We start from the raw sequence: 22,938 nt of genomic DNA, 5'->3' as shown, positions 1-22,938 counted from the left end.
GTTCATGGTCTTGGGGTCCTGGCATCAAGCCCCGCATTGGGCTCTCTGCTCATCAGGGAGCCTGATTCTCCCTTTCCCACTGCCTGCCTCTCTGCCTACATGGATCTCTCTCTCGCTCTGTCAAATAAATAAATAAAATCTTAAAGAGAAAAGAAAAGAATCACTCAGGCTGCTGTGTGCAGAACGGACTTGCGGGGTTGTGGGGTGGGGATGCTTCTTGCATTAATGTAGACTGAGATTTCTATACTGCTGACATTTCGGGCCACATTAATTTTTGTTATGGGGAGCTGTCCTGTGCACTGACCACTAGATCGCAGGAGCGCCCTTTCCCACTCTCAAGTTGTGACAACGAAAAGTGTGTCCAGACCCTGTCAAAATCCCCTGCGGAGGAGCAGGTACACAAAACTCTCCTGGTTGAGGACCACTGATCTGGGTGAGAAGGGGTATTGGCCCAGACCAGAGCAGTAGATGCAGGGGTGGGGAGAAGGGGGGAGATTCTGGGTGTATATTGAAGACAAAACACGCAGGATTTGTAAATATATTAAGGGTGGAGTGTGCGGAAAAGACAAGAGTTGGGATGATTTTACAATTTTGGGAGCCTGAGGCCCTGGAACAGTGACGTTACCACTTGGTAAGATGGGAAAGATGACGGGAGAAGCAAGTTTGATGGGCAACAGGTGTTTGGTTCTGGAGATGGTCGTTGCATCCACATGGGGATGCCCAACCAGCAGCTGAACACACGAGTCTGCCATTCATGGGTGAGACCCAGGCTGGAGGCACAAATATGAACACCGTTAGGACATAGGGTTCAAGCCCTGAGAAGAAGTGGGCTTACCTACGCAGTGAGTATGGACAGAGGTGTGTTTGGCAACATGATAAGGCAGCTTCATGATATCTGTCCCCTGGTATTTGTCCTGTGAGTATGGATGGGAGTGTGTATGGGACTTAGGACTTGCTTTTAACCAGTAGAATTTGGCAAGGTAAGAAGATGTCACTATTATGATCTCATTATATTAAATCAGACTGTTTTACTGATTGGAGTGAGAGGCTGTCCTGGACTTGAAGAAGCAAAGAGCCAAATTCAGAATCACCTGTGGAGAGAGTTATATGGCAGGAAACTGCAAGCAGCCTCTGGGGGCTGAGGATGGTTTACAGTTAATAGCCTGGAGAATCTCTCTGGCCCACCCCAGCATGGGCTGCCCCCCAAATCACACAGCTACAAGGAAATGAGTTCTTCCAACAACCCGAGTGAGTTTGGAAGCAGAGCCTTCCCTAGTGGAACCTGCAGGTGAGAACACAGCTTGGTGGGCTCCTTCTCTCCTCCTTTGAGTGAGACCCAGAGCCGAGGACCCTGGTTAAGCTGTTTCTGGCCTCCTGACAGCTAGAGATGGTAGGATAGTAAACTCAGCTGTTTAAAGTTACTAAACTTGTTATTATTTGTTATGAAGTAACTATTAAAAACAAAACAAGAGGCCCAAAATGGAGTTGCTTATGCTAAGCCCCATGTCCCCCAAACCAGACTTAATTATGATTTCAGCTGTCCCAGAAATGGAATCTGAGCCCAGGCAAGCAGACACCACCTGATCCCCACTCCCTCGGACCCCTGCCATCCCCAGAAGCCAAGTCACCTGGCCATAACCAACCTGCCTTGTTTGCCTGACGTGACTTCCTTGCTCCTCCTCTCTTCTGCCTATAAAAGTCTTTCGTTTTGTACTGCTCCTCCGAGCTCCTTTCAGTCTGCAAGCAGGATGCTTCCCATTTCGTGAATCATTGAATAAAGCCAGTAGGTTCTTTAAAATGTACTCAGTTGAATTTTTTTTAACACAACAGAAAACTCAAGCAGAAGGTCCGAGTCCCTGAGCACAGGACTGATGTCTAAAGGTCAGGAAGCTCAAAAAAACCCAGCCAGGAAAGGAGCCATAATCACTGACCAGTGTGGAAGAGGAAGGGAGAGCCAACATCACGATGAAAAAGATAGAATATTTCCAGAGAAGTGGAGGAGGTTCTATGTCTATAGGACTGACAGGTTGATTCATTTAGATCTGAAAGTTAATCATTGGATCTGGCAACTTGGTGGTGATTAGCGATCTTGTAAAATATCTGTGTAGGTGTAGTCGTGGGACCAATGACTGTTAACAGTGTCTGATGTGCAAAAAAAAATTTCAGGGTTTGGATTCAAATGGGAGCAATGGATATAAAGAGCAGTGAGCAAGTCTGACTTCTGTTTTGGAGGTCAAATCAGTTGGTTTTGCTGATGGATTAGATACGAGAAAAGGGAAAGGGGGAATTTATCCCAGGGGCTGAGGCTTTAGCCAGTAGGAGGTGAGGATGCTGTTTACTAAGATGGGGAGACTGGGACAGGAGTAGGTGAGGAGGGAGCAGGATAGAAATCATGGTGAAAATAAGACTCCTGTTACATATTCATGGAGAAATATGCTGCAGGCAGCTGGCCATGTGATTCTCAGCTCCAAGGGCGGATTAGGATTAAAGACATTAACTTCAGAGCCTTCAGCTTCTACAAAGAACTTAAATCAATGATGCTGAATGGAATCAGCCAAAGCTGTGGTTTTAAAACTGGGGCTGGGAGGCAAGGAGTTTTGCTCCCAGGGCCGATTGAACAATATCTGGCGACATTTTTGGTGGTCACCACTTGGGGGGGGGTGCTTCTGGCATCTAGTGGCTAGAGACCAGAGATGCTGCTAACTGTCCTGCAGGGCACAGGACAGCCCCACAGCAGAGAATCACCCACCAGGTATTAATAGTGCTAGGTTGTGAAAGCCTGATTGAGGGAGAGAGAGAAAGAGAGAGAGAGCGAACGCATAGCTACAGAAGACCCAGAATCAAGCTCTTCAAAGGGGCAGAGATGAAATAGAGAAGCAAATTGAGAATACAGGTCCAGGATGGTAGGAAGAGAAACCATGTGATTAAGAGGGCACTAAGGAAGCGGGAACCTAGAGACACCGAGTACATCCACGTTTGCTACTGATAGGCGTTTATGGTGCATGGACCGCCTATGAGAATTCACACACCTTGCACATTTTTAAGTGGACATCTGAAACTTTTTAATCATAAACTTTTCATCACAATATATGTATATTTTATTAACTAGGTGTTGAAAATATTAAACATTTAAAAAATGAGATAGAGGGCACCTGGGTGGCTCAGTCACTAAGCAGCTGCCTTTGGCTCAGGTCATGATCCCAGGGGCCTGGGATGAAGGCCCACATTCCTGATCAGCAGGAAGCCTGCTTCTCCCTCCCCCGCTCTCCCTACTTGTGTTCTCTGTGTGTGTGTGTGTGTCTCTCTCTACCAAATAAATAAATAATTCTTGAAAAAGAAAATGAGAAAGAAAAGGATCGACTTCATTGGAATAACATTTGCCTGCTACAAGTTGATTTTTTTAAAGGCAGAACAGTCTCATTTTCTGTTATTTTATTTCCCAAACCATACTAGAATGGAATGAAACCATTAAAATCCTTACTTGTGCTTTTCCCTATTATGTCCCTAAAAATATGTAGTTTAATTTAAATATGAAGGAATGAGTGTCACTAACCAAAACTGATTGTTATTCTGAGCACTTCCAACATCTGCCCTAATCCCCTTTCCGATGTTAACCTTTACCCTTAATAAGGAGAGGAAGCTCTAAAGGTGGAGCCCCAGTACTGCCCACAGAAGGGCATTATTTGAAACAAAACTGGTATTTCAACTTTGGTATCAGCCCAAGTCCTACACTCTAATAAGATCTGAGAGGAGTGTCTTGATCTTCCAGGAAGGAGAGGAGTATCCTGATATCAGACCCAAGAATGGGCATATCACCTATCCTACAGAGTACACATGGAGTTTGGATCTGGAAATGGACTCCCTTAAAATGACCTGCACATAAGGATTCTTTATAGAGATTTTTTCAACTACCCTTGGGGACATGGTACCCTACACCCACAGGTGTAGACAAATATTTTACAAGCTATGCTGGGAATGAGGTGGGGAGAGAAATATGGAGGTTGTTATAGGAAGGTAGAAGGTTAAAGGAAGTCTTTGTTTTGTGTTTTTTCCTTTTGTTTTTAAGAAAAAGGTCATTTGTCTTCTGACTGGAAGGATCCATTGGAACAAGAACTTGATATTGGCCCTGGGAGTGGAGTCCTGGAGAGGGCTGGAAGGAACAAATCCCAGGCACAAGGAAGAACAAACCCTAGCTGGGGATGTCTGCTCTTCTCAATAAACCTGCTCTGTCTTCAACTCTTTCTGTGTTTCTTGTACATTTCTCCAATTACCATGTAAATTCCATGATGCCAGGGACTTTTTTGTGTCGTTCGCCACAGATTTACAAACACTCAGGGCAGTGTGTAGCACACAGTAGGTACTGACTAAATATTTGTTGAGTAAATGTCTAAAAACAAATTAAAAATGGATACAAATGTAGGTGTAGATTTGATTGGGTGGTGGTAAGATAAGGGAATTCCTGCACAAAGGGCTTTTATTTTCTTGAAGTGTGACACTAGTGATGAAGTTTTGGAACACAGGTGAGGTTTGGTGGGGTGAGGTCCAGAGCCGATGACCAAGAAAGGATTCTTGAGACGTCTTAGGTGCTAATGGTGGTTTTATTAAAACACAGGGACAGGACCCAAGGGCAGAAAGAGCTGCTCAGACAGAGGCATGGTTGACTGGGAGCTGAGGAAGGTGAGGACAAAGGGGGTGTCCAGAAGGACTGTCATATGCTAAAGAAGAATTTCAGGATAAGGGAGACCTGGTTATTGTCAAGTCAAGGCTGTTTTTGCCTCTAATGAGGGAAAGCATGAAGACAGTCAGGAGTTTCCTGGAGATATGTTACATTCCTTCTATCACACATCCTTGTCAGTGGGATTTGGGCTTAGAAGAAATTCAGTTTTATTACACTTCCCTCCCCCTTAGCCTCCCTCAATTTTATGGAGGGGAGGGTGATGTTAGGGCTTCCGGAAACTGAGGTATGGGTCTCTGGAAGTCAGGCTATTGATGAGAAAGCTTCTTCCTTCCTTGTAAGTCACTAGGACATTCGTAGATGGAGGGATACTCCTGTCCTGCAGGACTGGGATCTCTATCAGTTAAGCATCGTTTTTCCTTTAGGGCAGCCAGGAGTGCATGAGGAATGTTACACATATGGCATGGGGAGAGGGTGTAGGGTGCCAGTTTCTGCTTTGTCCTAAGCTTGCCTTCTGCTCCCTCATCCCTAGGACAGGAGCTGGGAGTGAGGTGACATAGTTCAGAAGAGGTAGGGGTAGGGATTGTTGAGGCAAGTCTTGAAGGAGGGAAAGCAAACTCACCGGAGAGACAAGGGAGTTTGAAGCCAGGGTTGAGTATCCACTGGAGAATTGTGGTCAAGTGTTTTAAAGTACAGCAGGTTGGCTCAGCTGTATGATTCCTTCCTGGTTTCTGGTGCATGCCGCTGGCATTGGTAGAATCATTTCTAAAGAAACAAAGCAAAAGAGGATAAGCCATTCTTTCACAAACGATGATGAATCAAGTTTTGAACATGCTGGGTTTTGAGGCATAGGTGGAACATCAGTGAAATAGCATGAGTAGGTAGTCAGTTACACGGGCCTGGTGGGTAGGAAAGAAACAGATGGTCGTGTATCAGTGGGAGAGATGTTGGCTAGGGAATGGGAGCTGAAACCAAGGGCACAGTTGATATCACTACAAGAGAGGGTAGCTTGGAAGAGAAAGGTTAACTGAACCCCCGGGGAAACCCTGATGGGAATGTCACATGCATTTCTCAGGCATGCCAATGTTGACACAGATTACTGTAACTCCTGGGGGCCAGAAGTCATGTCTTTGAGATTCAATCATTCTCTGCCTCTGGCATAGCGTGGGCCACATTGAAGGTAATTCTAAAATTCATTCCGATTTGATTTCATTGCACTTTTCATTTACCAGAATCTTGTCATGGTTTGCTAGTGTATCATTTTCTCGAAAAGATTAAATAAGGACCATTTTACAAATATGAGATGAATGCCTGAAGGGATTTTGTTTAATTCATTCATTAGCTCGGGAACCACTAAGATGTTACCACCACTTCAAGCAAGAATCTCAAGGCAGACACATATACAATCAGTAATACTTAAACGAATTTGCTTTGATAGATGCAAATAGATATGCAAATAGAATGCAAATGGATGCAAAACTGCCTTCTACCAAAGGAAAGGGGGTCAACTGTACTTCCAGTGGACAAAATTCATTTACATATAGCTAGACAAGATCATCTGCATCCACATCAATTATGTACAATCTATAGAGTTGCAAAATAGCTCAAAGACAAGAAAGGCACAGAATATCCCATAGAATTGGTCAGCCCAGAAGGGTACATGAGACAACACCTGTTTTCCCTTGGAAGACACTATAATCTTTTAGGTTCATTTCAATGTCTTTCGTGATTTTGCCTATGCTTTAAAAGAAAAAAAAGTTACCCTTATCATTCTTATTAGTTTGAAAAAAACTAATAAAATACTAGTCTGTTATAAAATACACATGGAAGAATGTTCTGGCACTATCATACCCAATTTGGGGTACTAACTGATTAGGAAGATGAGGCAGAATTTGGGAGCCTGTAGGATGAGTCTGTTTCCGGTTGGAATGGGAAACATTTAAGAATCAAACTAAATGATCTCAAATCCACTCTGGAATGAAACAGGTTATAAGGAAAATACAGAAGATGTTGAAATGTACCTGTTGGCTCATTGTGAGCTTTCCTGGTCGAATGGAGACCTCTACCATGATGCTTGTCCTCCATGTCCCACCCGTCCCATACCTGCTATCCTGGCACCAAAGGGCCACCAGACTTTAGGCTCAGTCTGCAGTTCCAAATGGAAACCCTCTGTTCCCACAGTAGTGGACAGGATGACTCTGGTTGCTGGTGGAAGCGTCAGCTGCTTTAGTCCAACAGTTCAAGAGAGGATCAGAAGAGCATAAGGACGATATTGGAAAAAAATGCTCGGGCGAATTTCCAGAACACAGTATTTCTCTTTGCAATTTTTGAGTGTTCTGTAGCCAACCTGCCAAAAAAAATGTGAAAACTATAAATAGAGAGGAGTGGGAAGGAGAAATGAGGACCTGTCACAGTGCCAGCGAAAATAGGGAACTGAGAATTTTCCAGAGATTCAGAGTCAAAGGAGGTTAATATTTACTTAGAAAAGAAGTCGTGGGCACAAGTTCTAGGATGAAATGAAGGCAAGAGAGGGAAGTTAGGGAATCGATAGAGAGAGAGAGACTTGAAGATAAAAAAAAGTCAACTTAAAGTCTCATTCCTCATTAAGGAAAGTACAGATCAGAGAAGAGGGGAGAGACTGGGATATAGTTGATCGCCGATTGTGTCTGGCTCTGATTAGAAGCTTTGTATCCACTTTTTAATTTCATCTTCCAGCCTGTTTCCTGGATTCCAGCTTCTAATTCCTATGAAATAGGTACCATCACCAAAGACGAGAGTCAAACATGTAACAGTAGTCAAATCTTTAACAGCGCGGACAACTAACTAACCAAAAGCTGGCCTGGGGACCCCTGCAGAGTCAAGTGTTACACGCCCAGTGCCTGGATCGCGAGGCCGTGGTAGGGATCTTAGGAAGGGTTCAGGGTAGGGAGACACACCGCAGGTTCTGGCCAGAGGCTAGTCACCAAACTTTGTGTGGCTGAAGGGGTGTGTACCAGCTGAGTGTCAGCTCCCAGATGAAACTGAGGGAAATGTCCTTTGGGAAGGTTTCCGCTGACTCTCTGCCTTTCCTTCGTCCTCCCCAGGGTGTTCCATTAGCATTTGGGGTCTGGGGTCTTGCCTGTTGCTCCTGGCTTTGGTGGGCCACGCCACTGCCACAGCCAGGGCTCCACGTGGCAGTGAACTGTATGGGGTCTTGACTGTTCCCTCCTGACTCTCGGAAGGAGAACAGGTAGCAGGGATTTTCATTCTTTGTTGGCACCAACTCTCTTCAGCAACCCCAAGATCAGTACCCCAGGCTGCACAAGCTCAGGTTCATGTCTTTAACAAAGGCCGGCAATAATTTCAGAAAGGAATGACAATGAAGGCAAAAAACAGTTCAACTACTCGCTCATCTGGACTTCTAGGGCAGGTGGGGTTCCCAGACAACTTTGTTCTGTCGGTCTGGCACCCTTGCCCCCCCACCCGGTGCCTTGGTGATGAGTGTGGGCCTTGCTGTTTGCGCTGCCTGAATTTGCCCTTGTCGCTTATTAGCACTGTGGCCCTAAAAGTCTGAGAGGCTAGAAGTCATGCCTCTCAGAGCCAATCGGAATAGCTTATTAGACCTATTGATTCTGGCATGGTGGGCCTGTGCGGAAATCTCTCTTCTTCATCCCTCCTCCTTCTCAGTCTTCCCCTCCTCCACCTCTTCCTCCTCCTTCTTTGATGTGTAAACCAAGGTATTTGGGGAGCAGGGAATGATGTGATGTTTGGGATTTACTTTAAAATATATTCCAGACCTCCCCTCTCTCCCAAAAACAAAAATACAGGCACTTTGGGGGCAGTAGAAGGAGGAGGGCCTATGAAACAGTTGGGGAAGCAGAGTGATAAGTACTCGGAAGGGCCGGGATCCTTCTGCTCTACACATTTTGAGAATTTTCATAATAAGAGTAAACAAACAAAGACCAAATAATGAGGCTTTCATTCCCTATATCCAAATGACCACAACAGGGCATAGAATGCACTTTCATAGTTGCTCCCCTGGCAATTTATTCTGATTCTCCAAATAAGATCCAGCTCTCATCCTACCTGTCATAGTCTCTGGATATTGACTGCGAACGTTTTCCTAAACAAGGCCTTGCCAGGCCCACTGCTAGGGAATGTATTGTTTCAGATTCTGTACTCAGGTTTTAAAGATTTTTTTAATTTATTTATCAGAGAGAGAGTGGGGGAGAGAGTGAGCACAGGCAGACAGAATGGCAGGCAGAGGCAGAGGGAGAAACAGGCTCCCTGCTGAGCAAGGAGCCCGATGTGGGACTCGATCTGAGGATGCTGGTATCATGACCTGAGCCGAAGGCAGCTGCTTAACCAAGTGAGCCACCCAGGCATCCCTGTACTCACGTTTTTTAAAAAAAGTGACCAGTTTCCCGTTTGGAGTGACTCGAATGCAAGACTCACTGCAAGCCATTGTCTTGCTGTGTCCCATCCCTTTCTAAGGACTGCTCATGCTATCTCTGGGAGATCACAGCATTGGGAGGGGCAGCCCAGTCCTGGGCTATTACAGCAAAGCTGCAGCCTGAAGGGCGCACGTGAGATCTGTGGTTTGAGCTGTCAGAGTGTCATGGAGAAAAAAAAGAGAAATGAATCATCATTTGACCATGACATTCCCACTAAAGGGGAGGACAGTGGGAGAAAGAGCAAGGGAAGAGGAAAGAAAAATCTCAAAATAAATGTGGGGTGGACGGCAGGAGGAGGAGGGGGTCTCGGAAATTGGGGGCAGGTGTGGCTATCGAACCAACGCTAGCCACAAACACACGATTCCGCCCATTCTAGAGTGGACTGGACATAAACATGCTCGCACTTCTACTTGTCGGCTGCGTTTTGTCGGCCGGCCGGTAGCGAGGTGATTCTTTAAGAGCTCTGAGAACCCAAACTTGTGGCCGCCCCGCAGCTGAGCTGAAGTGGAGCTGGGAGCGGCCCAGACGACCCGAGGCTGCCAGCTGACCACCTTCCTCCCTACAGATCGCTGGAGCCAAGCTCAGCGGGGGAGAAGCCACGCTCGCGGGTGGGTGCAGGGGCTAAGGGCGGGAGCCGGGTTCCCACAGAGGCCTCCGCGCCCAGGCGGCTGCAGCGGCGGCACCCAGAGACAGGAGGCCTGACACCCGGACGCGCCCCCCTCTCTGGACAACCGGCCGCAGAAGTAAAGGGCCAGCATCCTGCCACGGCTATGCTTCCCCCGGGACAATCTCGGGAGAAGGTCCTGGAAGAGATTCGCAGGCCGATTTTCCGAGGGAAAGGGCGAGGTGGGGAGGGAGCGCCCCTGACCCTCCCCGCCCTCCCTTCTCCCCCTCACCGTGCATCAACAGCGTCGGGGCTGCCCTGCAGAAACGTAGGCGAGGTTGTAGTGTCGCCCTCCGCCGCATGGGGGCAGCATGACCTGCTGGCTCAACAGTAGGGCCTGCGCGCCTCTCTTGGCGGAGGCAGGCGCAGGCGGGCCTGCGGCGTCCTCTTTCATTGGCCGGGCGGGGGCGCTGCCATGTTGGAGGAAGCGGTGCCTTCTGTGTGGTGGAAACGCCGTGGCTTCACTGGTAGCGTCGGGGAGCGCAGCCTCCTACCTTTCCTCCTCGCTCGAGTGTCGGTGCTGAGAGGCGGCAGTCGGCGGGATGGAGAGAAGTAAGATGAACCTGCCCAAGGGGCCGGACTCGCTCTGCTTCGACAAGGACGAGTTCATGAAGGTGCATGCCTGGGCTCTGCTCCCCGGAGCCGGGCCCTGGGTGGCCTGCCCTCCTTGGCCCTCCGGGGCCTCTCCTCGGGCTTCTCCTGCGGGCTTCCTGGGCTGTCCCCGCCCCGGACGGGTCCTCAGCGGGGACCTCACTGCACTTCGCAGTGAGTCTCTTGGCCTCGGGTGGGCTAGGTGCAGCCTGGAGAAAGCACTCCTGTGAAATCGTGCACATTGAATGAAAAGGCCTGAAAGTTCAGGGCAAGTGGTTTTGAACTAAACGTAAAAGCCCCGGACGCGTAGGACCCGCCTCTGGTACCGTGTGGCACAGTCAGACCGCCGCTCCCCCGGCCTGACAGAAGCCTCCCAGTGCCTTGTGCCTAGAAGCTGAGCGACTGTGCGTTGAACACATCTCTGAATACACGTACTTACCAGGAATCGGGTCAAAAAGGCACTTAACCTAACGTTTATGCCTGACTTTCGTCTTAAGCTCCCGGAATGAGAAATCTGAAAGACTGTACTGTCGTTACTGGTTCTGGTCCAGTACTACAAAGCATACCAAGCTCCTTTTCTAAAGTTGCCCTACTTCTCTTGGTGAGGTCAGCCTGAAGCTGGCAGCAGATAACTGTAGGACATAAACTTACAGAATAGAAATTTAAACTGAAAAGACTTTACTGACAGGAAAGGTTCATCAGACATAGCCTTGAAAATGTCCCAAGGTTTGAATCAGAGCCAGGAGGAGCTTTATCTGTTTTCTGTATCCCTCTGGGTCTGTACTTAAACTATCAAAACGTATATGTTTAATTTCTAAGGATTGGGATTTAGTAGCTGGTTTCAGTCTTAAAAAGTTTTGGCTCTGTAGGTACCTAAAATTCTGAAAAGAGTTTGAATTTCTTACTTTTTTATGGCTTCAAGTCATAATATGTATTTTTCTTTTTTGGGTTAACCAGCTAGTTCCTTTTTGATACTTGCATTCAGATCACATCTCCCAAACTCTGGCTTTAAAAGTGCTTATGTCTGAATCCTCTGCGGTGTGGCCATATCATTTTTAATATGTAGGGATGCCTAGACGAAGGTATATTGTACTCTTGTTCTTGTATGGTGATGTTAAGCCACTGTAATAAAAGGTGTAAATTGAATGGAGTGTCTGAAGGAGCGCACAGCGTGAATTCTCGGATCCAGAAACCTTTTGTTAATGAAGGACACATGATGAGGAGAGAGGTCATTGGAAGAAGAAAAGGCACACACACAGACTTAAAGAACCTCAAAGCACGGAAGTCTCTTTAGCTTGTCTGTCTTTGGACTTAGTCAGGCTTTCTTTGGGCCTAACACTAGCATTTTCCTGCACTTCCTCGCCCCGCCATCTTTCTCACTCTGAGCTGACAGAATGCCTTTGGTCAAAGCAGCTTCGGAAAATAGAAATCTCAAAATAGCACTTCTAAAGTAGGACTTAGAGGTAGGAAGAGAGCAAACTGGGAAAGTGGCTAGAATGCCAGCAATTCCATATTCTTTCAAGGCTCTGACATTTCTGAATATAATGTACAATTTGTAGTGTTAATGAACGTGACCCCTTCATACATAGAAGGAAAATACATGGAACAGCTGTTCTGTGTAAAGTGGTATTGATCTTCTATGTGGGAGCTGGAGATAAAGGTTATATGCAATTTGTGTTTCCGTCAGAGAGATGTTTTGTTAAGTTACAGTTCCGAGGCAGAAATGAGTGGAGAGCTTGCTGTCGGGGTTGTATTTCTACATAGGTGTCTTGTTTGGCACATTTTGGAATGAGACTGAGATGGTAGAAAGGGAGATGTGGTGGGGCTGCGGGTTGCACCTTGGACACTGCATACATTGAGGGGTCCACGTTGATGCAGTCTTCACGGTAGAGCTGCAGTCAGGTTTACAGCAGGAAGTTGCATGGTCATATCTGTTGAGTTCGAGCTGACTGGTGGCAGGAGACTGTTTAAAAAGTCATGTTTATGAGATCTAATGAGAAATAGAAGGGGAAAGGTATGCAAAAGAGGTAGGTGATCAAAGTGCAGGAATGGCAGATGGGGAAGGGTCACCTGGGGCAGAGGCACTGGCAACATCATACTTTGTCGGCTTAGAAATATGAAAATCCTTTGGGTTGACAGCCAAATAATAGATGAGCAGGACATAAGGTATTGGTAGTAGGGGGAGAAAGTGGCATAACAGATAAATTAGACCATTTACATGGGTGTGCTACTGACATCACATGTAGCCTTCCTCTTCCATCTCAACATATGACTTCATCTCCAGTCGTACAGAAAAATTAGCAGCCATCCCACAGGACCTCCTCCATCCTGCTGATCATGATCCCATTCTTGTATTTGTCCCCTTCTCCTCCTCGCCTGGTACGGGGAGGGGCTCTCCTTCCTCCTCAGGTTCAGTCTCCACTCTGGCTCAGAGTCCATGCCCTCCCGCCCTTCCAGGAGCCTGCGAGGATCCTCTCCCCTTCACTCCTTCCCATCATGCGCTCCTGTTTGATTCTCTCCCACTTGACTGCCCCACCTCTAGGTATTGCCCTGTCACTGTCGCGCATCACAGCCAGTGCTCAGGGGTTGACTTGACTTTCCCACCTTCCACCCTTCAGGCCCTGTTGTTCCACTAAAGAGTTCTTACCAAAACTGTTTCTAAGTCAGCGCACCTGACCTTTCTCTGTCTCCTTACTCGTCATCGCAGTAGACCAAATGCTCTGCATTGCTTCCTGTCTTTCTTCTACCTCTCTGATGTGTCTCCTGTGCAAAATCATGCTCCTGGTAGCCACTGAATGCTAATTATGGGCTCAGCCCCGTGTTCCTTTCTTTCCCTAGATGACCTTTTGTGCAGCTTCATGACCACCTATCAGCAGGTCAGGCAGATTCCTGTCTCTGGCCCACACACCTCCGGAGCACCAGTTCTGTGTATCGGACTTGCTGACCTTTCTTCTCGGATGTGTCTGTGGCCCCTCAGACTCATCAGGTTCAAGACGGAATTCATGAGCACCTCCTCCACTGAAAACCACCTTTCTTATTCTATTGCCTCTCTCAGTAAACACTTCATCCGTTTAGCCTGGAGTCGGGAAACCAGAAGTCAACTCCTACTCTGTCACCTTTCCAAAATCTAGTCTGTCACACCAAGTCCTGTGGATTTCGCTTCCTAAACCTCTTGAGTCCATACACATCTTTCTATCTCTTCTCGTACCTTTGCAGTGCGCCCTTGCCATCACACCGTAGAAGCTTCTCACCCAGTCTCCATGCGCCTTCTTTGTCTTTCTGGCCCCTGGTCTACACTGCAGGCAAGCCACTCTTGTCAGAATGCGGATGTGATCTTGTATGTACCAGGTGACTGGTCAGTCCACCAGCTCTTGAAAAACCATTTTCCCACGCACTCGAACGTATTTCAAAGAGAATCAGTCCCCCATGGGGTAGTTTTCCTTGGTAGACAGTTTGTTTCTGTGCTGAGCCAGTCTGCCTCCTTCGAACTTTTCTGTGTCAGTTCCTCTCTGGAACCTGTGGCTTCGTTGGCACCCCGGGTAGGCACATGATGACCTTTTCCATGAGAAGTGAAGGCAGGAGCCCTCTGGACGGTGAATGTATGTACCCTCATGTTCCATAGGTAAAAGAACTGTGTGTGGGGGTGGGGGGGTAATCCTTGAGGCTCCTCCCTGTTCTAATTGGGTGAAATGGGAATTTTGAGACAGGCAGCAGGTCCTGTGTGTCCTTGTTTGCAGGGAGCATGCATTCTGATGGACAAAACGGAAAAGGGGAAGAATGAGCAGCTGCTCAGATCTGTTTGTACTGTGCTGGCTGATTAGCTGTGACCTGCAGATGTGGGTCCCATCCTCGGCTCTGCTCTCTGCCTGCTTATGTCTGACTTGGGGCAAATCACTCGCCTCCGGCCTTCTGTTTGCTTGTTAGTATAATGAGGTGGTGCTTATCTATGTGATATTTGCCGGCTCCTCTGAAAAGACTCTAGTCCATCCTGGCTTGCAGATAAGGAAACTGAGGCCTGAGGTGTGATGACTTCCTTTAAAGCCACACAGCTAGTTGGGGCCAATCACAGGCCAGATCTCCTGACCCCCACGCATCAGTCCTTGGAAATCCTACTGTAATATGTTCCTTTCCAGAGGCCACAGGTGGGAACTGAGGGAAGTGGGACAATCAGAACATTAAGAATAGCCCAGAAGATGGCACAATGTCCGCATGCCTTGGTACCTGCATTTCACCAATAGGGCCACCTCTTACCTTAGAAGAAGTTCCCACAGGGCTGGTGATCTGGATGCCTGGCCTGGAGTTTAGCTACGGTAAATAGGACCAGAGGGAAGTGATGGCTGTTTGAGGTGGACTTTGTTGACGGTGGCTGGAGATAGCAGCTGACAGAGGAGGAAGGGGGAAGAGTGACAGATGGCAGATAGATGCAGGCCTGCAGGTCAGCCACTGTTGCCCAGGGTCACCCATCCCCAGGAGCTGTCTTTGTATCACAGGAGCTGAGTGCTTACCCTGTGGGTTCTTAGTTCAATGTCACGTCTTGATGACAAGATTCCATACTCTTCCTCATCAGTTTGAGACAGACATCGTAATGAAATTGTAATTAGCCAAATATAGAATGTAAGCCTGGAACTCATTTTATAGAGATATTTTCTTATCTGAACTACTTTCCCTGATGATAGAGGAGTTGTGACGATGTAACATCAGATATAGTTTATCTGATTGGCACTTGTAAGAAGAGTTCCCGGCAAAAAAGAACAGTTTTGTTGTTGTTGTTGTTGTCCTCCCTTTTGATCTTTTCCATTCCTTTTTTTTTTTTCCTTGTGAGCAGTCATCTGATTTATAAAAAGATGCAACAAAAAGTAAAATGGTACAAGATAATCAGTTTCAAAACATAAAAAAATGAGTGTCTTTAGCCATAGCTCAGAACAGAGGAACTGGGTAAGGAGAATTGCTTGTATGAACTGGCAACAGGAAAAGTTGGTAAAGGAGAGCTGAGGAACTCTATTAAGACATAGGAGTGAGGGGCTCCATCATCATCTGGCATTCGCTCAGTGACGTCTATATGGTTAGAGATGTCCATTATGGTAACTCCAGCAATCTTCTGGGTCTGGGTCAGCTGATGCCACAGTGTAACACTCTGAATTACTTCCGTACTGAGCAGTCATCTGCATAGTTTGTCTTGTGTGTACGTGGTAATTGTTTGAATCTTGTCTCTTTCGCAATCCTTAGAGCCTCTTGATACTTTCACCCCGGTTTCTCAGTTTCAGCCACTACACAGTCAGTTGTACAACTGGTACAGTTGGCACACAGCCCGTCCGTACCTAACCCTGGCTTTGACCTTAATACTGACCCTAACCCTGACTGTAAACCTAACTCTGACCCAATCCGTGATCCTGAACAGAATCGTAACCGTAAAGCTAACCCTGATCCTGAACCTGCTCATGAAACACAACATAAACATAAAGCTGACCTTACCGTAACCATGAACCTAACCCTGACCCTGACCCTTCCCTGACACTAAACCTGTCCCAAACCTAACCCTGACCCTGACATGAACCTTTCCCCCCAACCAAAACTTGAACCGGACCCTAAATCTGACCATGACCCTGCCTGGACCTAAACCTAACCGTCAGCCTAACACTGAACCTGACCCTGACTGTGACCGTAACGTTAACCCTGACCCTACTGTGATCCTGACCCTAAACCTAACCATGAACCTAACCCTAACCCTGACCCCTACCCTAAGCCTTTCGCTAACCCTGACCCCAAAGAAGTCTAACCCCAACCCTGACCCTACGTCTTTCTTAACCCTAACCCTAACACTAAGCTGGTCTAAACCCAGCTCTGTTCCCTCCAGCGGGGACAACAGCTGCACCCAGGCCTCCCAGGGGCTGGGGGGAGGCTGTATGGGGGTCACTGGATGGGCACTGCATTGAGTGGAGTGTGAGCCTTGAGCAGCTTGGAGACCGGCGGCTCAGGGAGCTCTGGTGCAGCAGGAAGTTCGGTAAGGAGCCCCCAGGCAGTGGTGACCTCACTTCCCTGATGACAGAACCCAATGCAATTGGAACCCACGTATCACGGCACCCCATAACAGATAAAACCCCCTATGCAGATCATTTCTAGGCACATCCTAAAGGAAGCGACATGTTCTTCTACTGTACTGAAACCCAGAGGATACAGGGAGAAGTGAGCTCGCGCGCCAGACACATCCCCTCCCTGGCAGGTCATATCAGGTTTCCCCAACGCCGCAGTCCCTTTGGCTAATAAAATCAAAAGGTGACACCAGGGGGCTCAAAGTCAGAGAGTCCCACACCTTCTGATCTATGGGTGTAGCCCTAGGTCTCCTCCCTGTCTCTGGGTGTCTGTGTGTCTGTGTGTAAAGAGGACATGGCCATGCCATCTTGGGTGGAGATGCCCCAAGCAGGATGAGCTGATGAGGGGTTAGATGTCTGGTGGGTAAGTCATGTTCACACCCCAGTTTAAGGCTGCTTAAGTGGGATCGGTTGTAGGGTCTACACCCTTCTGCCCAGGGTTTATCCTGAGACCCTGAATGGATGGGTCCATGACTCAGGAGCAGGGTAACCCTAACAAAAACCACTAACCCTGACACTGACACTGACTGTGAACATGCCCCTACCCTAACCCAAGCCCTGACCCTGACTCTGACCCTGACCCTGAGTGTGATCCTTACCTGAACCCAAAACAAAACCTAAGCCTGGCAAGGACCCTGATGTGGACACTAAACCTCAAACTAACTCTCACATTAACATAAATATGACTAATACCTAACCATGACCCAGACCCTGACCCTAATCCTAACCCTGATGCTGATCTAACCCTGACCCTAAAACTAACCCTGACACTGAATGTGAGCTTGAACGTAACTCTAACCCTAAACGTAACCCTGACCCTGACACTAACACGGGCCCTGACGCGAAACCTAACGCTGAACCTAACCCTAAAACTAACCCCTAACATTATCCCTGATACTGACCCTAACCCGATCTAATCCTAACCCTCAACCTACCTCTAACACTAACCCTAACCCCACTTTAACAATTATCCTGACCCTCTCACTGAACCTGATCATAGCCCGAACTCTGAGTTTTGCCTACGTCAGACTTAATCTTAAAACTGACCCTGGCCATGACCTTAACACTGACCCTAACCCTGACTGTAAACCTAACTCTGACCCAATCCGTGAGCCTGAACAGATTAGTAACCCTAAAGATAACCCTGATCCTGAACCTACTCATAAAACAGAACCTAAACATAAAGCTGACCTTACCATAACCATGAACCTAACCCTGACCCTGACCCTAACCCTGACACTAAACCTGTCCCAAACCTAACCCTGACCTGACATGACCTTGCCACTAAACCAAAACTTGAACCTGACCCTAAAACTGACCATGACCCTGAACCTGACCCTAAACCTAACCATCAGCCTAACACTGACCCTGAGCCTGACTCTGACCGTAACGCTAACCCTGACCCTATTGTGATCCTGACCCTAAACCTAACCATGAACCTAACCATAACCCTGACCCCACCCTAAACCTTACGCTAACCCTGACCCCAACGACGTCTAACCCTAACCCTGACCCTAAGTCATTCTTAACCCTAACCCTAACACTAAGCTGATCTAAATCTAGCTCTGTTCCCTCCAGCGGGGACAACAGCTGCACCCAGGCCTCCCAGGGGCTGGGGGGAGGCTGTATGGGGGTCACTGGATGGGCACTGCATTGAGTGGAGTGTGAGCCTTGAGCAGCTTGGAGACCGGCGGCTCAGGGAGCTCTGGTGCAGCAGGAAGTTCGGTAAGGAGCCCCCAGGCAGTGGTGACCTCACTTCCCTAACGACAGAGCCCAATGCAATTGGAACCCACGTATCACGGCACCTCATAACAGAGAAAACCCCCTGTGCAGATCATTTCTAGGCACATACTAAAGGAAGCGACAGGTTCTTCTACTGTACTGAAGCCCAGAGGGTACAGGGAGAAGTGAGCTCGCCCGCCAGACACGTCCCCTCCCTGGCAGGTCATATCAGGTTTCCCCAACGCCGCAGGCCCTTTGGCTAATAAAATCAAAAGGTGACACCAGGGGGCTCAAAGTCAGAGAGTCCCACACCTTCTGATCTATGGGTGTAGCCCTAGGTCTCCTCCCTGTCTCTGCGTGTGTGTGTGTGTGTGTGTGTGTGTGTGTGTGTGTGTGTGTGCCTCTGGGTGTCTGTGTGTAAAGAGGACCTGGCCATGCCATCTTGGGTGGAGATGCCCCAAGCAGGATGAGCTGATGAGGGTTTAGATGTCTGGTGGGTAAGTCATGTTCACACCCCAGTTTAAGGCTGCTTAAGTGGGATCGGTTGTAGGGTCTACACCCTTCTGCCCAGGGTATATCCTGAGACCCTGAATGGATGGGTCCATGACTCAGGAGCTGGGCTAACCCTAACAGTAACCACTAACCCTGACCCTGACACTGACTGTGAGCCTGCCCCAAACCCTAACCCAAGCCCTGACCCTGACTCTGACCATGACCCTGACTGTGATCCTTACCTGAAACCAAAACAAAAGCTAAGCCTGGCAAGGACCCTGAATTGGACCCTGAACCTTAACCTAACTCTGACATTACCGTAAATATGACTAATACCTAACCATGACCGAGACCCTGACCCTAATCTAACCCTGATGCTGATCTAACCCTGACCTAACACTAACCCTGAAACTGAATGTGAGCCTGAAACTAACTCTAACCCTAACTCTGAACTTTGCCTATGTCAGAACTTAACCTTAAAACTGACCCTGGCCTTGACCTTAACACTGACCCTAACCTGACTGTAAACCTACCACTGACCCAATCCGTGACCCTGAACAGATTAGTAACCCTAAAGCTAACCCTGATCCTGAACCTACTCATAAAACAGAACCTAAACATAAAGTTGACCTTACCATAACCATGAACCTAACCCTGACACTCACCCTAACCCTGACACTAAACCTGTCCGATACCTAACCATGTCCCTGACATGAACCTTGCCCTCAAACCAAACTTGAACCTGACCCTAAATCTGACCATAACCCTTAAACTGACCCTAAACCTAACCGTCACCCTAACACTGACCCTGACCCTGACTCTGACCATAACACTAACCCTTATCCTACTGTGAGCCTGTCCATAATCCTAACCATGAACGTAACCCTAAAAGAGATCCCTACCCTAAGGCATCCGCTAACCCTGACGCCAACAACGTCTAACCCTAACCCTGACCCTAAATATTTCGAAACCCTAACCCTAACACTAACCTAGTCTAATCCCAGCTCCGTTCCCTCAGCGGTGACAACAGCTGCACCCAGGCCTCCCAGGGGCTGAGGGGAGGCTGTATGGGGGTCATTGGATGGGCACTGCATTGAGTGGATTGTGAGCCCTGAGAAGCTTGGGGACCGGTGGCTCAGGGAGCTCTGGTGCAGCAGGAAGTTTGGTAAGGAGCCCCCAGGCAGTGGTGAACTCACTTCCCTGACAACAGAGCCCAACGGAATTGGAACCCACATATCCAGGCACCTCATTACAGAGAAAACCCCCCTGCCACGCTCATTTCTAGGCACATCCTAAAGGAAGCGACATGTTCTTCTGCTGTATTGAAGCCTAGAGGATGCAGGGAGAAGAGAGCTGGCCCTCCAGACACGTGCCCTACGTGGCAGGTCATATCAGGTTTCCCCAACGCCTCAGGCCCTTTGGCTAATAAAACCAAAAGGTCACACCAGGGGGCTCAGAGTCAGAGAGGTCCACACCTTATGAACTACCAGTGTAGCCCTAGGTCTCCTCCCCGTCTGTGTGTGTGTGTGTGTGTGTGTGTGTGTGTGTGCGCGCCTCTGGGTGTCTGTGTGTCTGTGTGTAAAGAGGACCTGGCCATGCCATCATGGGTGGAGATGCCCCAAGCAGGATCAGGCTGATGAGGGCTTAGATGTCTGGTGGGCAAGTCATGTTCACAACCCAGTTAAAGGGTGGTTAAGTGGGATCGGGTATAGGGTCTACACCCTTCTGCCAAGGGTTTATCCTGAGACCCTGAAGGGATGGGTCCATGACCCAGGAGCGGGGCTAACACTAACAGTAAGCACTAACCCTGACCCTGACACTGACTGTGAGCCTGCCCCAAACCCTCACCCAAGCCCTGACCATGACCATGACCCTGAAACTGACTGTGATCCTGACCTGAACCCTAAACCTAAACCTAAGCCTGACACTGACCCTGATGTGGACTCTGAACCTAAATCTAACTCTGACATTACCTTAACCATGACTCATACCTAACCATGACCCTGACCCTGACCCTAATCCTAACCGTGACGCTGACCTAACCCTGACCCAAACACTAACCCTTCCACTGACCGTGACTGTGAGCCTGATGCTAACCCTAAACCTAAAGATAACTCTAACCATGACCTTCTAAGGACCCTGAACCTAATCCTAACGATGACCCTGACCCTAACATTAACCCCTACCCTAAACCAAACCCTAACCCTGACCTTACGCTGTCTATCCCTAACCCTAACCATAACCCTACTTCTAACTCTCACCCAAACACCAATCCCAAAACCTACTGCCAAAATCTAACTGTGACACTGAACCGAACATTAACCCTAAACCAAAGCCTGACCCTAAACCTGACCGTGGCCCTGACCTTCACCTGAACCTGACCCTGACCCTAATCCTAACCATGACACTAACACTGACAACTACATAACCCTGTCCTTGACCCGAATGTGGACTTTAAACCAATACCTGAACCTGACCCTAAACCGGACACTGGCGCTAAACTTCACCCTGACCCTGACCCAGACCATGACCATAAACCTAACCCTGACCCTAACAGTGACCCCGACCGTGACCTGAACACTAAACCTGACCCTGATTGTGAGCCTTACCCTAACTCTAACCCTAAATGTAACCCAGACCGTGACACTAACACGGGCCGTACCCCGAATCCTATCGCTGAACCTAAACTTACACTAACCCCTAACCCTACCACGGACCCTGACCCTAACAAGTTCTAACCCTAACAGTCAACCTAACGCTAACCCTAACACTAACTCTAAACTTTAACAGTAACCCTGACCCTATACCTGACTATGATCATGACCCTACCCCTGAACTTTGCCTATACCAGACCCAGACCCTAAACCTGACTCTGGCCCTGACCCTAAACCTAACCATGATTCTAACACTTACCACTACATAACCCTGTCCCTGACCCAAATGTGGACTTAAAACCAATACCTGATCTTGACCGTAATCCTGACACTGGCCCTAGATTTCACCCTGACCCTGACCCAGGTAAAGACCATAAACCTAACGCTGACCCTAACAGAGACGCTGACCCTCACCCTAACAATAACCCTGACACTGAATGGGAGCCTGACCCTAACTCTAACCCTAACTGTAACCCTGACCCTGACACTAACACGGGCCCTGACCCGAACCTAAGCTGAACCTAACCCTAAAACTAACCCCTAACATTATCCCTGACACTGACCCTAACCCGCTCTAACCTTAACCCTCAACCTACCTCTAACCCTAACCCTAACCCCACTTTAACAATAAACCTGACCCTCTCCCTGACCTTGATCATAACCCTAACTGTGAACTTTGCCTATGTCAGACCTTAACCTTAAACCTGACCCTGGCCTTGACCTTATCACTGACCCTAACCCTGACTGTAAACCTAACTCTGACCCACTCCGTGATTCTGAACAGAATCGTAACCCTAAAGTTAACCCTGATCCTGAACCTACGCATAAAACAGAACCTAAACATAAAGCTGACCTAACCCTAACCCTGACACTAAACCTGTCCCAAACCTAACCCTGACCGTGACATGAAACTTGCCCCAAAACCAAAACTTGAAACTGACCCTAAACCTGAACATGACCCTGAACCTGACCCTAAACCTAACTGTCAACCTAACACTGACCCTGACCCTGACTCTGAGCGTAACGCTAACCCATACCCTACTGTGAGCCTGACCCTAAACCTAACCATGAACTTAACCCTAACCCTGACTCCTACACTAAGCCTTATGCTAACCCTGACCCCAACGACGTCTAACTGTAACCCTGACCCTAAGTCTTTCTTAACCCTAACCCTAACACTAACCTGGTCTAAACCCAGCTCTGTTCCCTCAGCGGGGACAACAGCTGCACCCAGCCCTCCAGGGGTGGCGGGAGGCTGTATGGGGATCACTAGATGGGCACTGCATTGAGTGGAGTGTGAGCTTTGAGCAGCTTGGGGACCGGCGGCTCAGGGAGCTCTGGTGAAGCAGAAAGTTCGGTAAGGAACCCCCAGGCAGTGGTGACCTCACTTCCCTGAAGACAGAGCCCAACGGAATTGGAACCCACGTATCCAGGCAACCCATTACAGAGAAAACCGCCATGCCCAGCTTATTTCTAGGCACATCCTAAAGGAAGCGACATGTTCTTCTGCTGTCCTGAAGCCCAGAGGATGCAGGGAAAAGAGAGCTCTCCGCCAGACACGTCCAATGCCTGGCAGTTCATATCAGGTTTCCTAAACGCCCCAGGCCCTTTGGCTAAT

General features: G+C 48.3%; 1 long non-coding RNA gene across 1 annotated transcript; it reads right to left on the bottom strand.

Moving 5' to 3' along the window:
• Nucleotides 1–4,590: 4,590 nt before the first annotated feature.
• On the bottom strand, nt 4,591–10,078 carry LOC131809376 (uncharacterized). Its single transcript, XR_009345148.1, has 4 exons — nt 10,005–10,078; nt 6,779–7,022; nt 5,298–5,440; nt 4,591–5,215 (listed from the first exon to the last, which is right to left on the bottom strand). It is a non-coding gene; the product is annotated as an uncharacterized LOC131809376 (long non-coding RNA).
• Nucleotides 10,079–22,938: the final 12,860 nt, after the last annotated feature.

Source organism: Mustela lutreola, chromosome 10 (assembly GCF_030435805.1).
Source record: "Mustela lutreola isolate mMusLut2 chromosome 10, mMusLut2.pri, whole genome shotgun sequence".
In the NCBI taxonomy this organism is placed as follows: domain Eukaryota; kingdom Metazoa; phylum Chordata; class Mammalia; order Carnivora; family Mustelidae; genus Mustela; species Mustela lutreola.
The sequence above is the reverse complement of the archived record's forward strand: the minus strand, read 5'-3'. Positions and strand labels throughout refer to the sequence as shown.